Source organism: Schistocerca americana, chromosome 1 (assembly GCF_021461395.2).
Source record: "Schistocerca americana isolate TAMUIC-IGC-003095 chromosome 1, iqSchAmer2.1, whole genome shotgun sequence".
Lineage (NCBI taxonomy): Eukaryota > Metazoa > Arthropoda > Insecta > Orthoptera > Acrididae > Schistocerca > Schistocerca americana.
This window is the reverse complement of record NC_060119.1, coordinates 634,542,642-634,560,792: the sequence shown is the minus strand read 5'-3', so window position 1 is coordinate 634,560,792 and position 18,151 is coordinate 634,542,642. Positions and strand designations below refer to the sequence as shown.

Below are 18,151 nucleotides of genomic sequence, written 5' to 3'. Positions count from 1 at the left end.
TCCGCTTCTCGTGCGGCTATGCAGGTCGCGAAGAAATTCCATTCCGGTCGGGGCTGCACAGCGAGAGAAGACGGACTTGTGGGCGGCTGCAAGAACCGTGCGGCGCTGCTGTGCGCCCGTAAATTGCGTCGCCTCGCAAACAAGAGCGGCGCGGCTTGTGCCCTGAATAACACAGCAGCCCGGGCCGCGCTGGCCGGTCTCTGATCAGCGCGGGAAGGCTACACTCTCTCCCTCTCTCTCTGGCCGCAAGAAACACGACGACACACTCACACCGCAGTCAAGCAAAAGACTTTCGCCCTGATAGCGACGCTTCTTGTAACGGCCGTGAAAACTGCATGACCAAAAAGGACGTACGTGACTGAGATCTAGTGTATATTGAAGATCAGGTAGTAGATGATAATCATAACACAACTATACATGATGTCTCACTAGAAATATCAGTCTGCAATGGAGTAATCACTGTTTTGAAACCCCTGATATCACAACTATATATCGGTGCAGGAGTCGAACAAGCAACTTTGGAGTCCATGGGCAATGGTATTAGGGCCAGAAATATCAAGGTACGTCGCACGTCCCGTCTTCACAGTTCCATATCTGCCAAAACTGAATAGCTCTTGTGAAGAGCACTGGAAAGAGTACACTGAAGGCTTCTATGACGGGAGAGGAGGTGTTCTGATGACATGATAAAAGAAGAAACAGGGGTAGATAAAAAAGAGATGGGGTCCAGTATTAGAATCAGAGTTTAAAAGGCTTTAGAAGAATTAAGAGCAAATAAGGCAGAAGGGATGGATAACATTCCACGGGATTTCTAAAATCTTTGGAGGAGACGCAACAAAAAGACAATCCACGTTGGTGTGAAGAATGTAAGAGTCTGGCGATGTACACAGGAGCCCAGTATTCACACAATTCCGAACATTGCAAGTGCTGACAAGTGAGAGAATTATCGCACAGTCAGCGTAGCAGCTCATGCACACAAGTTTCTGACAAGAGTAAAATATAGAAGAATGGAAAATGAAAATTGAGGATCTGTTACATTACGATCAGTTTGGCTTTAGGAAAGATAAAGGCACCAAAGGCACAGTTCTGACGCTGTGATTGATAACGGACACATTCGTAGGATTTTCGACATGAAGAAGAGTTCGACGATCCAAAATGGTGCAAGGTGTTCGAAATTATGGTTCCCAATTACGAGAAAGATAAGGGCAGGCTGCGGAAAAAGCCGGTTAATATAGAATATGTACAAGAACCGAGAGGGAAAAATTACAGCAGTTGACCGAGAACAAAGTGCTCTGATTAAAAAGGGTGTAAGTCAGTGAATTAGTTTTTCGTCCCTACTGTTGATTTTATACATCGAAGAAGCAACGATGAAAATAAAAGGATGGTCCAAGATTGAGACTAAAATTGAATGTGAGAGGATATCGAAGATAAGATTATCTGATACCACTGATATTCTCAGTGAAAGTGAAGAACGTTTACAAGCATCTGTTAAATGGGATAAACTATCTAATATGTACAGAATAAGGATTGAGAGTAAATGGAAGAAAGACGACAGAGATACAGAGAGACAGGAACTGTCGATGACATGCCTCTCTCAGGCCGCCCAAGGGCCACTACTGCAGTGAATGAGGGCTACATACCGATTATGGCTCGGAGGAACCCTGACACAACGCGACCATGTTGAATAATGCTTTTAGTGCAGCCACAGGACGTCGTGTTACGACTGAAACTTTCCGCAACAGGCTGCCATATCGGCAGAATATGGACGAGGCGTTCGTGGACGACAATTCGCTTCCCCATCGTGCACATCTTAAGAATGAATTCCTTCATGATAACGACATCGCTCGACTAGAGGGGCCAGCATATTCTCCGGACGTGAAACCTATCGAAAATGCCTGGGATAGATTGAAAAGGTCTGTTTATGGACGACGTGACCCACCAACCATTCTGAGGGATCTACGGCGAATCGCCGCAGTCTGGACCACCACCTCTGAAGGTCTGTCTGTATGGTGATACAACATACCATGTGTAGTTTTCATGAGCAATAAAAAGGCGGAAATGATGTTTATGTTGATCTCTATTCCAATTTTCTGTACAGGCTCCGGAACACTCGGAACCGAGGTGATGCAAAACCTTTTTCGATGTGTGTATGACGGGTAGAGCATGCAGAACTTAGAAAGTTGATAGACGCTGAAATACTGGGTATTCCTGGTCAAGAGAAGTCTACTAGTATCAAATATAGGCCCTAACGTGAGGAAGAAATTCCTGAGAATATACGTTGGACCACAGCTTTATATGGTGGTAAGACAGGGACTGTGAGAAAATCGGAACAGGAGACAACAGAAGCAATTGAGATGTGACGCTACAGAAGAATGTTGAAGAATTGGTGAACTAATAGTGACTTCCTCCACAGAATCAGTGAGGAAACGAAAATATGTAAAACACTGATAAGAAGATGGGACCGGATGATAGCACATCTGTTAAGACATTAGGAAATAACTTCCTTGGTACGAGGGGAAGCTCCAGAGAGTAAAAGTTGTAGAGTGTATCCAGTAGCCGGCCGGAGAGGACGAGCGGTTCTAGGCGCTACAGTCTGGAACCGCGCGACCGCTACAGTCGCAGGTTCGAATCCTGCCTCGGGTATGGATGTGTGTGATGTCCTTAGGTTGGTTAGGTTTAAGTAGTTCTAAGTTCTAGGGGCCTGATGACTTCAGAAGTCAGGTCCCATAGTGCTTGGAGCCGTTTGAACCATTTTTGCATCCAGCAAATAACTGAGGACATATATTGCAAATCGTACTCTGAGGTGAAAAGGTTGGCGCTGGGGAGGAATTCGTGGCGGGTTGCATCAAACCACTTAGAAGCCTGAAGAAAATAAAAAAAAAGTAGGGCCGGAAAAGTGCAAGGGCGCTGGCTCTAGGCGCGATCCGGAAGAAAGTATTAATCAGCAGGAAACTAGTTGCTGCCGACGAGCACGCTGTCAACCTGTTACGTCGGCAGCCGACCAGAGCGTGGTACGGTGCTCCTTACCGCCGTTACAACGTTTCGTATCTGAGCAGGACGATGCCTGGTCTGCATGTTTGCCTTTCTACTCAACCACAGTAGTATGTTAGGATATGGTAGACGGACTGCTTGTTCGGACCGACCCTGGTATTGGTGCTCCCCATATTTGACTCCCTACGTAACAGTCGACGTCTTACATTATGTGTATTGCCGCCCAAACATTTGTGTTTGTGATTCATCGACGCCTTTTCTTCAGTTCCGGCTGTCTGAACAAGTGAGAATCCTCCGAAACGTCTACATTCCGCCGAACAGCTCGACACTTAACGGCGTCCAAGACCGCTCTGTAAGAGTTGCTATGTGTGGTACCGACGCAATGGCACGCGTGTCACTCGTCGAGGTCGAAGCAAGGGGCATCAAACTGTTAACACTTCAAAAACCTCTGCGGAGTTTAGAAGAGTGGGGCTAGTAGGGGGTCATTCCACCTCTCTAAAAATCTTGCGAAAGTCTTTGTTGTTCCATTAGTTCAAAATGGTTCAAATGGCTCTGAGCACTATGGGACTTAACATCTGAGGTCATCAGTCCCCTAGAACTTAGAACTACTTAAACCTAACTAACCTAAGGACATCACACACATCCATGCCCGAGGCAGGATTCGAACCTGCGCCCGTAGCGGTCACGCGGTTCCAAACTGAAGCGCTTAGAACCGCACGGCTACACCGGCCGGCGTTCCATTAGTTGCTTTAATGGAAGATTCAAGGCCATATATCGCCCAAAGTTAAACATCCAATGCTCATGACTCGTTACACGTGCTAAATATTGGAATTTGTAAGTACTACCACACGTTAATGATCGCGTTGTTCTTCTACTAACCTACTGTGTCAAAAACTATAATTTGGTTACAATTTTGATAACATATACCTTCATAAAATAAACACAGTTGAAAGAATATTCATGAGTATAGCTTTGCGGAGTGTTGTGTATCAACCCGTAGACGTTCCAGAATAAAAGGCTGAGTAGTTTCTAAGAAAACGGGGCACATGTATCGAAAACGAACAAGCTATGAAAGAAGCATTTAAAATTTCCATATGATATTTATTATACTCATTGTTACCTGGTATTAGTTAAAAACACTCTGCTCCATTTTCTGGGTTATCATATTCAGCACTGTTATCAAGTAACAACTCTATTTTCCTTTGTAGCGAATATGCTTTCCGTTGACACAGCTTTTCTTACTCTCGCTGTGTACATTTCCTGAACTCCTTTTACTGCGTGCTTCTCAAAACTCACTTTTAGTTTCTCAATCATTCTCATCTTCCACCGGTCCACTATTAAAAATAATTAGAGTGTCATAGGTCCCTAATCTTAAACTTTTTGTCCCAGTACATACAAATGTAGTGCTAACATGTAGTTAGGACGCTTTATTTTTCTTGGTGTTAAAACTCCATTGCTACTGCACCACAAAAAGAGAGTAGCTCACTATTTCATTCTGAACACCGTTTAACATATAAAACTTCAAAGTTATAGTATTGACCATGGCGTTCTCTACAGTGGGTGCCTCATAAACGCCGAAGTCCACTATCTCTCTTAAAGCACGGAGTGAAGTTCGCAATGCTCTTGTTTTGTCACAGGAGTATCTTGTGTTATTCTCGAACATACATTTTCAGTATCACCTACAAATTTCGGTAAAACCTGTTCCCTATAATTACTATAATTACATTTTCTTAAAGACTTTTCTTATCCTCGACATTACTTTTTTGGAAAATACCCACAATGAATACTTGCTAGCCTAACCCAAAACTGTCAACGAATTTTTATTACGTTACTCGCAGAACCATTAAAACAAAGATCTCCAAAACACTTTGTATCGCAGGTTGTCTGCCTAGAACAACGAAAAGCACAGCCTCTTAGAGTAAATACTTTCGGAAGAAAGACTAGTAAAATAAACCGAAGTAATTCGAGAAGAGTCAAACTCACAATACATTTAAGAACGATGCCACAAAACCACCAGGAAACTGTTTACTCCAAATAAAGTAATGTAAGAAACGTGAAGGAGATGCTACAATTGTAATGAAACAAGCAAACTGAAATTGATTTTTTTCTTTTTCTGCCTCGAGTCTCCCCTTAAGGGCGCTCTGCAGGTTGTTCATTAGCGTCCGTTCCTGCGCCACACAGCATCCGCTGCCACCTTCATGAAATCTTTTTTTATGACATAGTTCCATTCCTATGCATTATTACACACACACACACGCACACGCATGCACACATACTCGCACACAAAATCGTCGCGTCACAGAGGAATTATCCGAATGGGATGGATATCGGTAGATTTGATGTACACGAACAGACAAAACAATTTCAGAAAAATTTAGTTATTTATTGGAGACAAAGAGCCACACACATCGAGTGAGTCAATAACGCGTTGGTCGACCTCTGACTCTTAAGCAAGCAGTTATTCGGCTTCACATTGAGCGACAGAGTTGCATGTGCTCCTAAGGCATATAGTGCCAAATTCTGTCCAAAAGGCTCGTTAGATCGTCAAAGTCTCTACTTGGCTGGATGGCCCTGCCCGTATTGCACCAAACTTTCTCAACTGGGCAGAGATCCGGTGACCTAGCGCGTCAAGGTTGGCTTCGGCAAGCACGAAGATAACCAGTAGAAACTCTCACCTTGTGCATACGGGTATTATCTTGCTATAATGTAAGATCAGGATGGCTTACCATGAAGGGCAACAAACCTTTGCTTAGAATATCTTTGACGTACCGCTCTGCTGTAAGGGTGCCGCAAATGACAGCTAAAGCTGCTCTCTTATGAAAACAAATAGAAACCTAGAACCATCCTAGAACCATTACTCCTGGCTGCCGGCCGTTTGGTGGGTGACAGTAAGGCTGGTATTCCATCGTTGTTCGGAATGGTCTCGAGACAAGTCTTAGCTGGTCATTGGATCTCACTTCCAAGCGGGAATCATCACTGAAGACAATTCTACTCTAGTCAGTGAGATTCCAGGCCGAACATGAGTCTGGAGACACCCAGGACAACGATGTGATACCAACCCGATGGTCCCCTGCCATACCAGGAGTGACGGTCTGGGGTGCCACTTCTTTTCGGAGCAGGACACTTACAGTACAACGGTAAGTCGACGCTACACTGCGCCTTGATTTGTAGCCCTTTTGGGTAAACCGTCCTGGGGTTATAAGATTTCAGCAAGATGATGTCCTCCCGTACAAGGCGAGAGTTTCTACTGCTTGGGGCAAAATTTTGCACGACAACATTTAGAAGGACATCGAACAACCTATGAGTCAATGACAAGCCGAATAACTCCTTGCATTAGGGTCAGAGGTGGACCAACGTGTATATGTCTTGCTCAATTTGTGAAACTATTTCTCTTGAATAACTTATCCAATTTTTCTGAATTTCTAGCCTTTTTTTCGTACATATACATCGCATCTAACGATTTCCCATTCGACTATTTCCTTCATAGAGCGTCATTTTTTGTCAGACAGTATATATACACTACAGGCCATTAAAATTGCTACACCACAAAGATGTGCTACAGACGCGAAATTTAACAGGCACGAAGAAGATGCTGTTATACGCAATTGATTAGCTTTTCAGAGCATTAACACAAGGTTGGCGCCGGTGGCGGCTCCTACAACTTGCTGACATGAGGAACGTTTCCAACCGGTGTCTCATACACAAAAACCAGTTGAATGGCGTTGCCTGGTGAAACGTTGTTGTGATGTCTCGTGTAAGAAGGAGAAATGCGTACCATCACGTTTCCGATTTTAATAGAGGTCGAATTGCAGCCTATCGCGATTGCGGTTTAGCGTATCGCGACATTGCTGCTCGCGTTGGTCGAGATCCAATGACTGTTAGCAGAGTATGGAATCGGTGGGTTCATGAGGGTAATACGGAACGCCGTGCTGGATCCCAACGGCCTCCTATCACTAGCAGTCGACATGGCAGGCATCTTATCCGCATGGCTGTAACGGATCGTGCAGCCAGGTCTCGATCCCTGAGTCAACAGATGGGGACGTTTGCTAGACAACAACCACCTGCACGAACAGTTCGACGACGTTTGCAGCAGCATGGACTATCAGCTCAGAGACCATGGCTGCGGTTATCCCTGACGCTGCATCAGAGACAGGAGCGCCTGCGATGGTGTACTCAATGACGAACCCGGGTGCACGAATGGCAAAACGTCATTTTTTCGGATGAATCCATGTTCTGTTTACAGTATCATGATGGTCGCATCCGTGTTTGGCGACTTGGCGGTGAACCCGCATTGGAAGCGTGTTTTCGCCATCGCCATACTCGTGTATCATCCAGCGTGATGGTATAGGGTGCCATTGGTTACACCTCTCGGTCACCTCTTGTTCCCAATGACGGCACCTAGAACAGTGGACGTTACATTTCAGATGTGTTACGACCTGTGGCTCTATCCTTCATTCGGTCCCTGCGGAACCCTACATTTCAGCAGGATAATGCACGACCGCATGTTGCAAGTCGTGTACGCGCCTTTCAGGACACAGAAAATGTTCGACTGCTGTCCTGGTCAGCACATTCTTCAGATCTCTCACCAATTGAAAACGTCTGGTCAATGTCGGCCGAGGAACCGGCTCTTCACAATACGCCAGTCACTACTCTTGATGAACTGAGGTATAGTGCTGAAGCTGCATGGCAGCTGTACCTGTACACGCCATCCAAGGTCTGTTTGACTCAATGCCCAGGCGTATCAAGACCGTTATTACGGCCAGTGGTGTTTGTTCTGGGTATTGATTTCTCAGGATCTATGCACCCAAATTGCGTGAAAGGGTAATCGCATGTCAGTTCTAGTATAATATATTTGTCCAATGAATACCCGTTTATCATCTGCATTTCTTCTTGGTGTAGCAATTTTAATGGCCAGTAGTGTATTTTTTCCTGATGTCGTTTCCAAACTCATTTCACCTGATAGTTTTAGTACTTCTTTCAGTGAAAAAGTATGTTCGCTTTATACTCGTCCATAAAGAGTTCTCACTGAATCTTATGCAAGAATTTCCGTTTCTTCAGCAAATTGAACTGTTTGATAGTGGCTGTATAAAACGTACTATTTGTTGCAAGTAACCAAGTTGTGTGATAAAATCTTTTACTGTTCTGGACTCTCACCGTTCCTACATATCTAACCTTTTACATGCTCCTGATACAGGTAATTTGGAAATATAAATATCTCAGTTTCGCTTAGGTTGGAACTTTTTCCTCTCATTTTTCAGTCTGTCCTGCTATCTTGGTTTTACTTTTGCATTTATTATTGATAAGCATCTTAAGCTCACTTCAGAACTATCTTCCTCATTCGCAATTTATTACTCGAACTGTAGTCGTCCGTTATTCTAAAAGGCACATTGAGAGCAGAAGTACGTTATTTTAGTGATACTATTCAAGGGGCAGAAGGGAATCGAACTTATGTGTTATCGTAACTGTAAATTATTCTTTAAATTAATCAAACAGAACTATCACTTCAGTACAAGAGGAAAGTACCGAGTGTATTAGAAAGAGTCTAGAATCTTTGTGTCTACACAATTCAGACAATTCCCGAGTCCACAGCCAGTAGTGAAAGTCAGGAAAGGTTCAGGAAAGCTGCATCCTGAGACTGTGCGGCTGGCGCGGCTTTATTAAAAGTTGGTCCCGCCAGCAGATTACGCCTGGGGCTGCTTCCGGAGAGCCGTAACGGCGCCGCCTGTGCTGCAATAACGGCCGCTCGGCTGCCGGAGTGGACGCAGCCCACCACCTGCTGCACCACACTACCCCCCCCCCCCCCTCCAAAACAGTTTTGACAACTCCTTTCTTGCAGCAGTCTTGCGTCTTCTTTTATTTTGTTCCACCTACACTCATATGCTTCTTAATTCTGGCGAAAAATGTTCGCTAATACGCTACTCCTGTTCTAGGGGATAGACTGACAGTGAGGTATTGTTGCTTGTGTGCTTTTGATGTGACTTTCAAACAACGGCAAATTGGTAAGTTCTGGTGCCACTTTCTCTTTTTGTAGTCTGCTACGCTGTTGCTGCGGAGGGAGAGCAAAAGTAAGGCCCTGAAGTAACTGATAAGGTGTGGTCTGACATAAAGATAGGAGAGGAAAATGTGGGCAGAATAGAGATCAGTCTGTTCGGTAAAATTGTACCTAATACACTTAAGAATTTTGTTGAGCTTGGACGAAAGCCTGCAGCTGGAGGTTAAAAGGGAAGCAAATTTCTTAGAATGATTAAGAACTTCATCATACAAGGAGATGATTTTACCAGGGGTGAAGGACCTGAAGGTCCAAGCTCCTATGGAGACATGTTTGCTGATGAAAATTTCAAGCTAAAGCACTATGGAGCAGATTGGCTCTCAATGGTCAATGCAGGACAGGACACAAATAACTCTAAGTTCTCCACACAACAAATCAAACACCATGGCCTGATGGGAGACGTTTGGTATTTGAAAAAGTGTTGAAGGGACCGGATGTTGTCAGGAAGATTGAATCCACACCTGCGGACGGCAGAGAAAGGCCAAGCAAAAATGTTGTTGCCGGCCGCGGTGGTCTTGCGGTTCTAGGCGCTGCAGTCCGGAACCGCGGGACTTCTACGGTCGCAGGTTCGAATCCTGCCTCGGGCATGGATGTGTGTGATGTCCTTATGTTGGTTAGGTTTAAGTAGTTCTAAGTTCTAGGGGACTGGTGACCTAAGATGTTAAGTCCCATAGTGCTCAGAGGCATTTTGAACCAAGATATTGTTGTAGCAGACTCTGGAGCAGAGACTGTATCTGAAACATTTACGGTGGCTAAGGAAGATGTCACGCAATGAAGACGTGTAAGTAGAATTCGACGTGAACAAACATCACAGAAGCAGGAATTACAGAGAAGACAGTGGCCAGATGATTCCACAAATATTGGATAAATGCTCTTTGTACAAATTTGAACATTTGTGTTTGTGTGTCTTTACAAATGAAGAATAAGGATAGTTTTATTAACAGAATCACAGAGAGTAGCTTCTTTGAGTAGTAATGAAACTTATCTCAGTCCCGAGTTCGAACCCCGCCATTGCCTACATTTGAATAAAAATCAGCACTGGCAGCCAAAGACTTCCAGTGTAAGAAGTCAACCTCATTTTTCCAATGGCCCTATCAAAGGGGGCGCAGTAGTGGACGGAGGTTGGGGGCAATCTCTTGCCTTCCAGGTGGGAAACTGCCCCTAAAGGCAGAAGAATCAGGAATGATCAACAGTATGAGGATGCAGAAGGCAATGGAACCCACAGCATTAAAGACACGTAATGTGTGTCCAGAGGACATGTGGCCCGTAATTGAAGAAGTGTCCTGATGATGTCTCCATTGGCGAAAGATTCCGGAATAGTCCCCCATTCGGGTCTTCGGGATAGGACTGCCAAGGGGTAGGTGATCACGAGGAAAAGATAGCATAAACATCGAAAGGATAACGTTTTACGAGTCGGGATGTGGAATAACGGAAGCTTGAATGAGGTAGAGAAGCTAGAAAATCAGAAAAGGAAAATGCTGAGGATCAATCTAGATATAGTGGGGGTTAATGCAGTGAAACAGAAAGAATTCAAGGATTTCTGGACAGATGAGTGTAGGCAACGTCAATAGAACCCGGAAAATGGTATAACGGGAGGATTCGGTATGAATAGGAAGGTAGGGTAAAAAGTGTGATACTGTGAACAATTTAGTGATAGGGTTGTTCTCATCGGAATCGACAGCAAATAAACACCAAGAGCAATAGTTAAGGAAAACATGCCGACGTCGCAAGTTGAAGACGAAGAGATACACAAAGTAAACGAGGATATTGAATGGGTAATTCAGTATGTGAAGGGAGAAGAATATCTAATATTCATGGGCGACTGGAACACGGTTCTACGGGAAGGAGTAGACAAAAGGTTATGGAGAATGTTGAATTGGTACTATGAATGGGGAAGAATTAATTCGGTTCTGCAGTAAGTTTCAGGTAGTGAATATTCTGTTCAATAATCACAAGAGGAGGAGATATACTTGAAAGATGCCGGGAGGTACGGGAATATTTCAGTTAGATTACATCTTGGTCAGACAGAGATTCCGAAATCAGATTCTGCATTGTAAAGCAGAGCAGATGTAAACTCGGATCACAATTTGGTAGTGATGAAGAAGAGGCTGAAGTTTAAGAGATTAGTCAGGAAGAATCAATACGCAAAGAAATCGGATAAGGAAGTAGTAAGGAATGAATAGATACGTTTGAAGTTGTCTAAGGAATAGATACTGCGATGAGAAATAAGTCAGCAGACAGTTGAGTTGAAGAGGAAGGGACATCTCTAAACAGGAGAATCACAAAGGGGGAAAGAAAAACATGGGTACAAAGAAGCGAACTGCGAAGAAGCCATGGGTAACAGAAGAAGTACTTCACTGGATCGATGACAGAAGGAAGTGAAAAACGCTCACGGAAATTCAGGAATACAGAAATGTAAGTGACTGAGGTACGAAGTCAATAGGAAGTACAGGGAAGCTAAGATGTAATGGTTGCATGTCAAGGCCTCTATGAGGGGGAACATTTGTCTGATATGATTGAAGAAGAAACAAGGGGTAGGGGATCCAGTATTAGTATTAGAATTTAAAAGAGGTTTGGAAGACTTAAGATCAAATAAGACAGAAGGGTTCAATACCATTCCTTCAGAATTTCTAAAAATCATTTGGGAACAAAACGACAATTCACGTTGTTGTGTAGAATGTAAGAGTCTGGAGGTATAACATCTGGCTTTTGGAAAAGTATCAGCCAAACAATTCCGAGGACTGCAAGGACAGACAAGTGAGAGATTTACCGCCGAATCAGTATCCAAGCAAAATCAGCTCATGCTTCCAAGTTGGCAACAAGAATAATATACAGAATAAAGGGAAAGAAAATTGGGGATATCTGAGGTGTTGATCAATTTGGCTTTAGGAAAGTAAAGGCATCAGGGACGCAATTCTATCGTTATGGTTGATAATGGAGGCAAGACTAACGATAAATCAAGACACGTTCATAGGATTTGTCGACCCGGAAAAAATGTTCGACAATGTCATACGATGCAAGATATTCGAAATTCTGAGGAATAGAAGGGGAAGCTGTAGGGAGATAGAGGTAATATACAATATGTACAACAGTCAAGAGGGAATAATAAGAATGGAAGACCAAGAACAAAGTGATCTGATTAAAAAGAGTGTAAGACAGGGATTACCCTCTCGCCCGTATTGTTCAGTCTGTACACCGAAGAAGCAATGATGGAAATAGAAGAAAGCTTCAGGAGTGGAATTAAAATTGAAGGGGAAAGGATATCAACAATACGATTCGCTGACGACGTCGCCACCCTTAACGAAAGTGAAGAAGAATTACATGATCTGGTGAACGGGATGAACAGTCTAATAAGTACAGAATATGGCTTGAGAGTAATATGAAGAAAGACGAGAGTAATGAGAAGTAGCAGAAATTAAAACTTCGAGAAACTTGGGATTGGTTGTCACGAACTAGATGAAGTTAACGAATTCTGATACCTAGGCAGAAAAATAAAGAATTACGAACAGGGCAAGGATAAGATTAGCACTGTTGAGAACAGCATTTGAAAATTGGCTACACAGAGTCACAGCGCCAGGGATTGCTCCAAAGAGTATTATTCAGCCGCCTCCACTGGGGAGTAGTAGTTCAGAAGTTTCTGTGGGCAGTAGAAGTTCAGAGGTTGCCGTGGGCAGTGCTTGTTGAGAGGATGTCGATAGCAGTACTAGTTGAGGGCATGTCGTGTGCAGTTGTTCTGTTGGGCAAGACACCAGATGCTGTTCGATTGGGGATGTTGTAATGATCACAGTGTATTTTTCGTCAATATATATGAAGGTAACAAAATTTTTTTTTATTTCAAATTTCCTAAATAACAATGCCTCTTGGTCACAGGTTCAGTCAACAAAGCATCTGGCTTGTGTTCATGTATTAGACTGTAATTCTGGTTTCTATATGCAATTATAGTATTTCTGGTTTTTCAATTACTTCATTGCAAATGGTATTTAAAACATCTTGTCGTATTGAGGAAGAACTGTGCCAGATGTCTACGTTGAATCACACTTCCACACACAGAACAGTTACGCTTGTGCCTTGTTGTTTCGTAGCTTTTATAGTTGCTGGAGACTTAATTAATTAATTGTGTTAACGGAAATTTCCTTTCATTCTTTATTGTTATTCTATGCAGTCAGATTGCGTACTAATACTACTCAGGGCCAACCGGTTACGAGACTGCATAACTGGACAGACAGCGACTAAAATTAAAGTTATTTGCATTGTATTTAATTAAGCCCCCATGCACGTGGCGACCCTGTCAGGATCGTCCCTTGAAATTCTTTTGACAGTAAAAATAGCAGATAGTAGTATTGTTGTAGTAATTTGTAGTTTAGTAATTGTAGTCTATATTGCATGTGTAGATTTGGTAATGAACATTTGTAGTTGTCTTGTCTTTCTTCTAATGGTATTTTTGCAGAATTTAATTTTTGATGTCGTATATGACTTTGACAATTTTGTGCAATTGTGAAGGTTTCAATTGTTCATTAGGCGTGTTTGTCTGGAAGCATTTCGTGTGAATGGTATTGTTGGTGATAAAGTGTCATATTGTGTGTAATTTTCGTATAGTGATGGGTTTAGTATGTTTTGTAAATGATTACGTGATAGATGAAAAAGGCAAAAATGATGGATAGTCAGAACGACGAAATTGTTAACATGGCGAACTCGCCAACACAGGATAACAGTATGATGAATAATGAAGTAGAAAATAATTTAATAAACAGGGAAAATAGTCCGGAACTAGTTCAAAATTTTTCACAATCAAAAATTTTCAGAATACGAGATTAACGACAGAAGATTCTGGAATAGTATCGAACACAGATAGCTTTACAGCTGTGACAAATGAAGTTGGTTTTGCGGGAAATGTTAGGGGTGAAAAGAATTTCGAACCAATTAATATGGAGCAGTTGATGAGTGCTATATTAAATTTGGGATCTGAATTAAAAACAGTGGGATCACAAATAGGAACAATTAAAACTGAGATAGGAACAATGGAAACACGGTTAGACTCACTGGGATCGCAGTTACGACCTGAATTAAAAACGGAGATGGGAACTTTGGCAATACGGTTAGAAACTGATATGGGAACAAAGGAAACACAGTTATACTTACGAATAGGGACATGTTTTAAAAACGTGAAAGATGAATTAAAGAAAGGAATTAGAGAAGAAGCACAACCGATTTTGAATGCTCACAATAATACATTAATTTCAATAGAAATCAGACAATAGGAACAGGATAGAGAACAGGAAGAAAGAGATCGCGTGATAGTACAAAAATTTTCGGAGTTAAATTTACAACGTTCACACGATAAGGAAGAAATACTTGAACGAATCGAGGAATCTGTACAAAATGACAGAATAAATAACCTATCACAACAGTATGAACAGTTAATTACTGAATGTGTCAATACTGAAACCCGAGTCGCGACACTTACGGAAGAAGTAAATAAACAGAAAGAACAAATAGGTGACTTATCGGAAAGAGTTGAGGAGATTTCAGATAAATTGACAAGTCTTCATTTAAATGGGGACAGAGATTCAGATGATACAGCTCCATTGCCATTTGCAGAAACCGAAGAGTACCAGAACATAAATAAACATGTTGAAAATCAGGGAAAATTTAATGAACGCGTTAAAAGGGAATTTGAGGCGTTACGAAAGCAAGTCAAACAAATTGAAAGCGAAATCGTAGGAAAAGACAGCAGAAGAAATTTAGAATCACAGTTAGCAGAGGGCTTTGAAGAAAATAATTTATTTCATTTACGAGATGCAACAAGAGAGCGCCAGGCTCGCGAACTTGACAATAATCGACACTCTGACTGGGACAGACGCGGTAGGTCTTTGTCGCCACGACGCGAAAACTTCGACTACAAACACTTTTTAACTGTTCGGAAATTTAAGATCTTTCGCAATTCTAAGAATGACATACATCCATGTTCATGGTTAGATCAATTTATGTACGCACTTCCACCAAATTGGCCACTAAGTCACAAACTGTAATTTACGTGCGGCTATTTAAGTCCTCAGGGTATTCACTATACTAAGTGAATATGTGCCGTAGCGTGCACGGGGCCCCGAGCTGTAGTGGTGCTATTGCCCTTTTAGTTTTCTGCACTGCTGCCTACTCTTTTACTATTCTTTGTATCTATCAAAACAACTCTTCAACTGTCAATCTATCTAGAGAGTCGGTAGAGAATAACCGGATATGACTATTTTACCCAAAAGTGATTTCGGAAATTACCGTTTGGACTTACTGTATCTTCAGCAGCATTCATTCGTGGTTTAAACGAAATTTTACCTGTTTATCTTCGTGACAATATTACTTCATATGTTGACGATATTCTTATTGCTAAACGTTCTTGGAGTGAGCATAACAAAATTTTGGATTCATTATTACGTATTTTTGCAAGAGTTGGCATTGCAGTGAACTTGGAAAAATCTGAATTTGGTCGTTCTCAGGTGAAATTTCTTGGTCACATTATTTCTACAGAAGGTATTCTTCCTGATCCAGAGAAACTAGACGCTATTCGTAATTATGCTGTTCCTACTACAAAACGTGATCATCGAGGTCTGGAATTTCTTATGTCAACAAAATTAACACATGGAGGATTGTCACGATGGGCGCTGTATCTACAGCAATTTGATTTTGGTATTGTTTACATACAGGGTTCGCCAAATATTACTGCTGATGCTATATCACGTGCACCTATGGGTTTGAAACAAAGTGCTGAGGAGGACTGCAAAGAAAACAATTATTGTTTGATGTATATTCAAGGTGTTGCGTTTGAGAATTTTATTTCGTCTTCGCTCCAGGACATCGCTAAGGAGCAAAACAAGGATCCAATCTGGAGGGACATTAAGGAGAAGTGGAGAAGAAAGGAAAGCGTAGCGATTAGACAGTATTATTTAGTTCGCAATGATATTCTTTTTAAACGAAAATCGGTCGACAACTCTGTTTGGTTAGTTTGCATTCCTGATGAGTAGGTTAATAAATTGATTTGGTATACACATTTCAGTTATGCACACTTTGGTCCCATAAAATGCTTCCATAAATTACGAGAAAATTGCTACTTCAGTAATATGGAAAAACGTATTCGATCTGTTCTTGCCAAATGCAAATTACGTCAAAAGGCTAGGCCGCCAACTATTTCTCACAGAGCACCGTTGTTTCCTATCATTCCAGCGAAATTAAAGGAGGTGGCTGCAGTCGATTTGTTCGGTCCAGTGGTTCGTTCTACTAATGGTTTTGCGTACATTTTGGTAGCAGTGGAATTGACATCAAAATATGTGTGTTTTACACCTTTACGCAAAGCAACAGCTCGTTCAGTATCTAACGCTTTCATCAAACATTTTCTTAAAGGAGTAGGTCATGTTGATAAGGTTATATCAGATAATGGATCACAGTTCCGCTCTAAAATTTGGCTTCGTACTCTACGGCGTCGTAAGATTAAACCAAGTTTCATTTCACTTTTTCACCCTCAATCTAACGCTTCAGAGAGATGGGTGAAGGAAATCAATAAATTGTGTCGACTTTATTGTCATCAGAATCACAGAACTTGGGATCAGTATCTTCACACTTTTCAAAACATTCTGAATGAATTCCCTAATGATTCAACTTCTTTACCGCCTATATTGATATTAAAAAATAAAGCACCGACAAATCGCGTTTCTGAAATCGTTCCTTTTCCGCCTTCACGGAAACTGCGGCATTCTGAAGTTGTCAACCTGGCTCTACAAAATATTGCATCTGCGGCTGCTAGAAGAGGGAAATCAGCTAAACGTCCTGGTCGTTTAACAACCTTGTCAGTTGGTCTCACCGTTTGTCTCAAAAAGGAAAAGGCTTGTGTCGCAAATTTTTTTCTGCTTTATAACGTTCCATATAGAGTTCGCAAAATTATTCATGATAACACTGTCGAAGTAGAAACTCTTAAATCTCGGCGCTCTAAGGGAATACATCATATATCGAATGTTAAAATCTTTGTGGAATGATATACTTTTGAGAAACTAACAGTTATACGTAAACACGCAGAGAATACAAGGATACCGCGCCGTGTTCTGGCAGCGGCACGTACTCAAAGCAACAGTCAAGTCTGCGCGCCGCACAAGGCAGTCGTTGACCGCAAACACTTTCTACGTCACGCGTACCTACAGCTGATCGAGAGCTCAGTGCGAATGCACTGACAGCCGTAAACAATTACACAGTCTAATTTCTCCGAATAAATTCAGTATAAAGCTATAGTGACTTGATAAATTATGTTATTAACGTTCAGTATTTTTCAGGATACGGTTGTATAAAATATTTAAGAACTTCAGGTAAATTCTGTGTGTGTCCGACGATAAGAGGACTTGCTATCGAGAAAATTTCAGGAAGAATGTAATTTCGAAGAAGAAACTAATAAACTAAAAAGGTAAACAATTAGCTGAGTTTATTTTTCAGGTAACATATTTCCACTTAGGTACGTACTTTAGACGTAATTTGCTGCTCGCGATTTCGTGATTTATACTTTGTGCTAAATTTTATGTTTCATGAATTTACTTGTGAAGCGACGTGCTTGCGTACATTTGCTGATTTTGACAATGTTTTATTAATGAACAGGGTTGTTACTTGTGTATATTACGCATCGCTTTGCTGCTATGCTTCTCACTGATGTCACATTTTTTTTATTATGTGCCTGCTGTGCTTATTTATTTAAATTATAATTTTCACCTGATTAATTGTGCAGATATGGTTATGTATGTGGGTTACACTTTGTGATTTATCTGATTGGGCCTTCATGTTTACTTATTACATATGAACATTTATTTGCTTATGCTGAAATGATGCTAATGACCTGTTTATTATGTAAGATATATATTTGCTGCATTGCGTATGGATTGCATATTTACACATTTCTGTTTTGTTGTCATAACTACTCTTTAATTTGGTATATAGAAATGCTGATATACTGTGTACGAACATAGAGTTTAGGTTGCACTATGGTATTAATTATAGATTGTTTGCTTGTCATAGCCTCGTTGTAGGGATTGTGCTACATCCATTTGTTGACACTCTGTTCTCTACTAGTATATTTACTCGCTATTGCAT

At 41.7% G+C, this 18,151-nt stretch overlaps 1 pseudogene; it reads left to right on the top strand.

Moving 5' to 3' along the window:
• Positions 1-18: 18 nt before the first annotated feature.
• On the top strand, positions 19-9,812 carry LOC124583706 (annotated as a pseudogene).
• Positions 9,813-18,151: the final 8,339 nt, after the last annotated feature.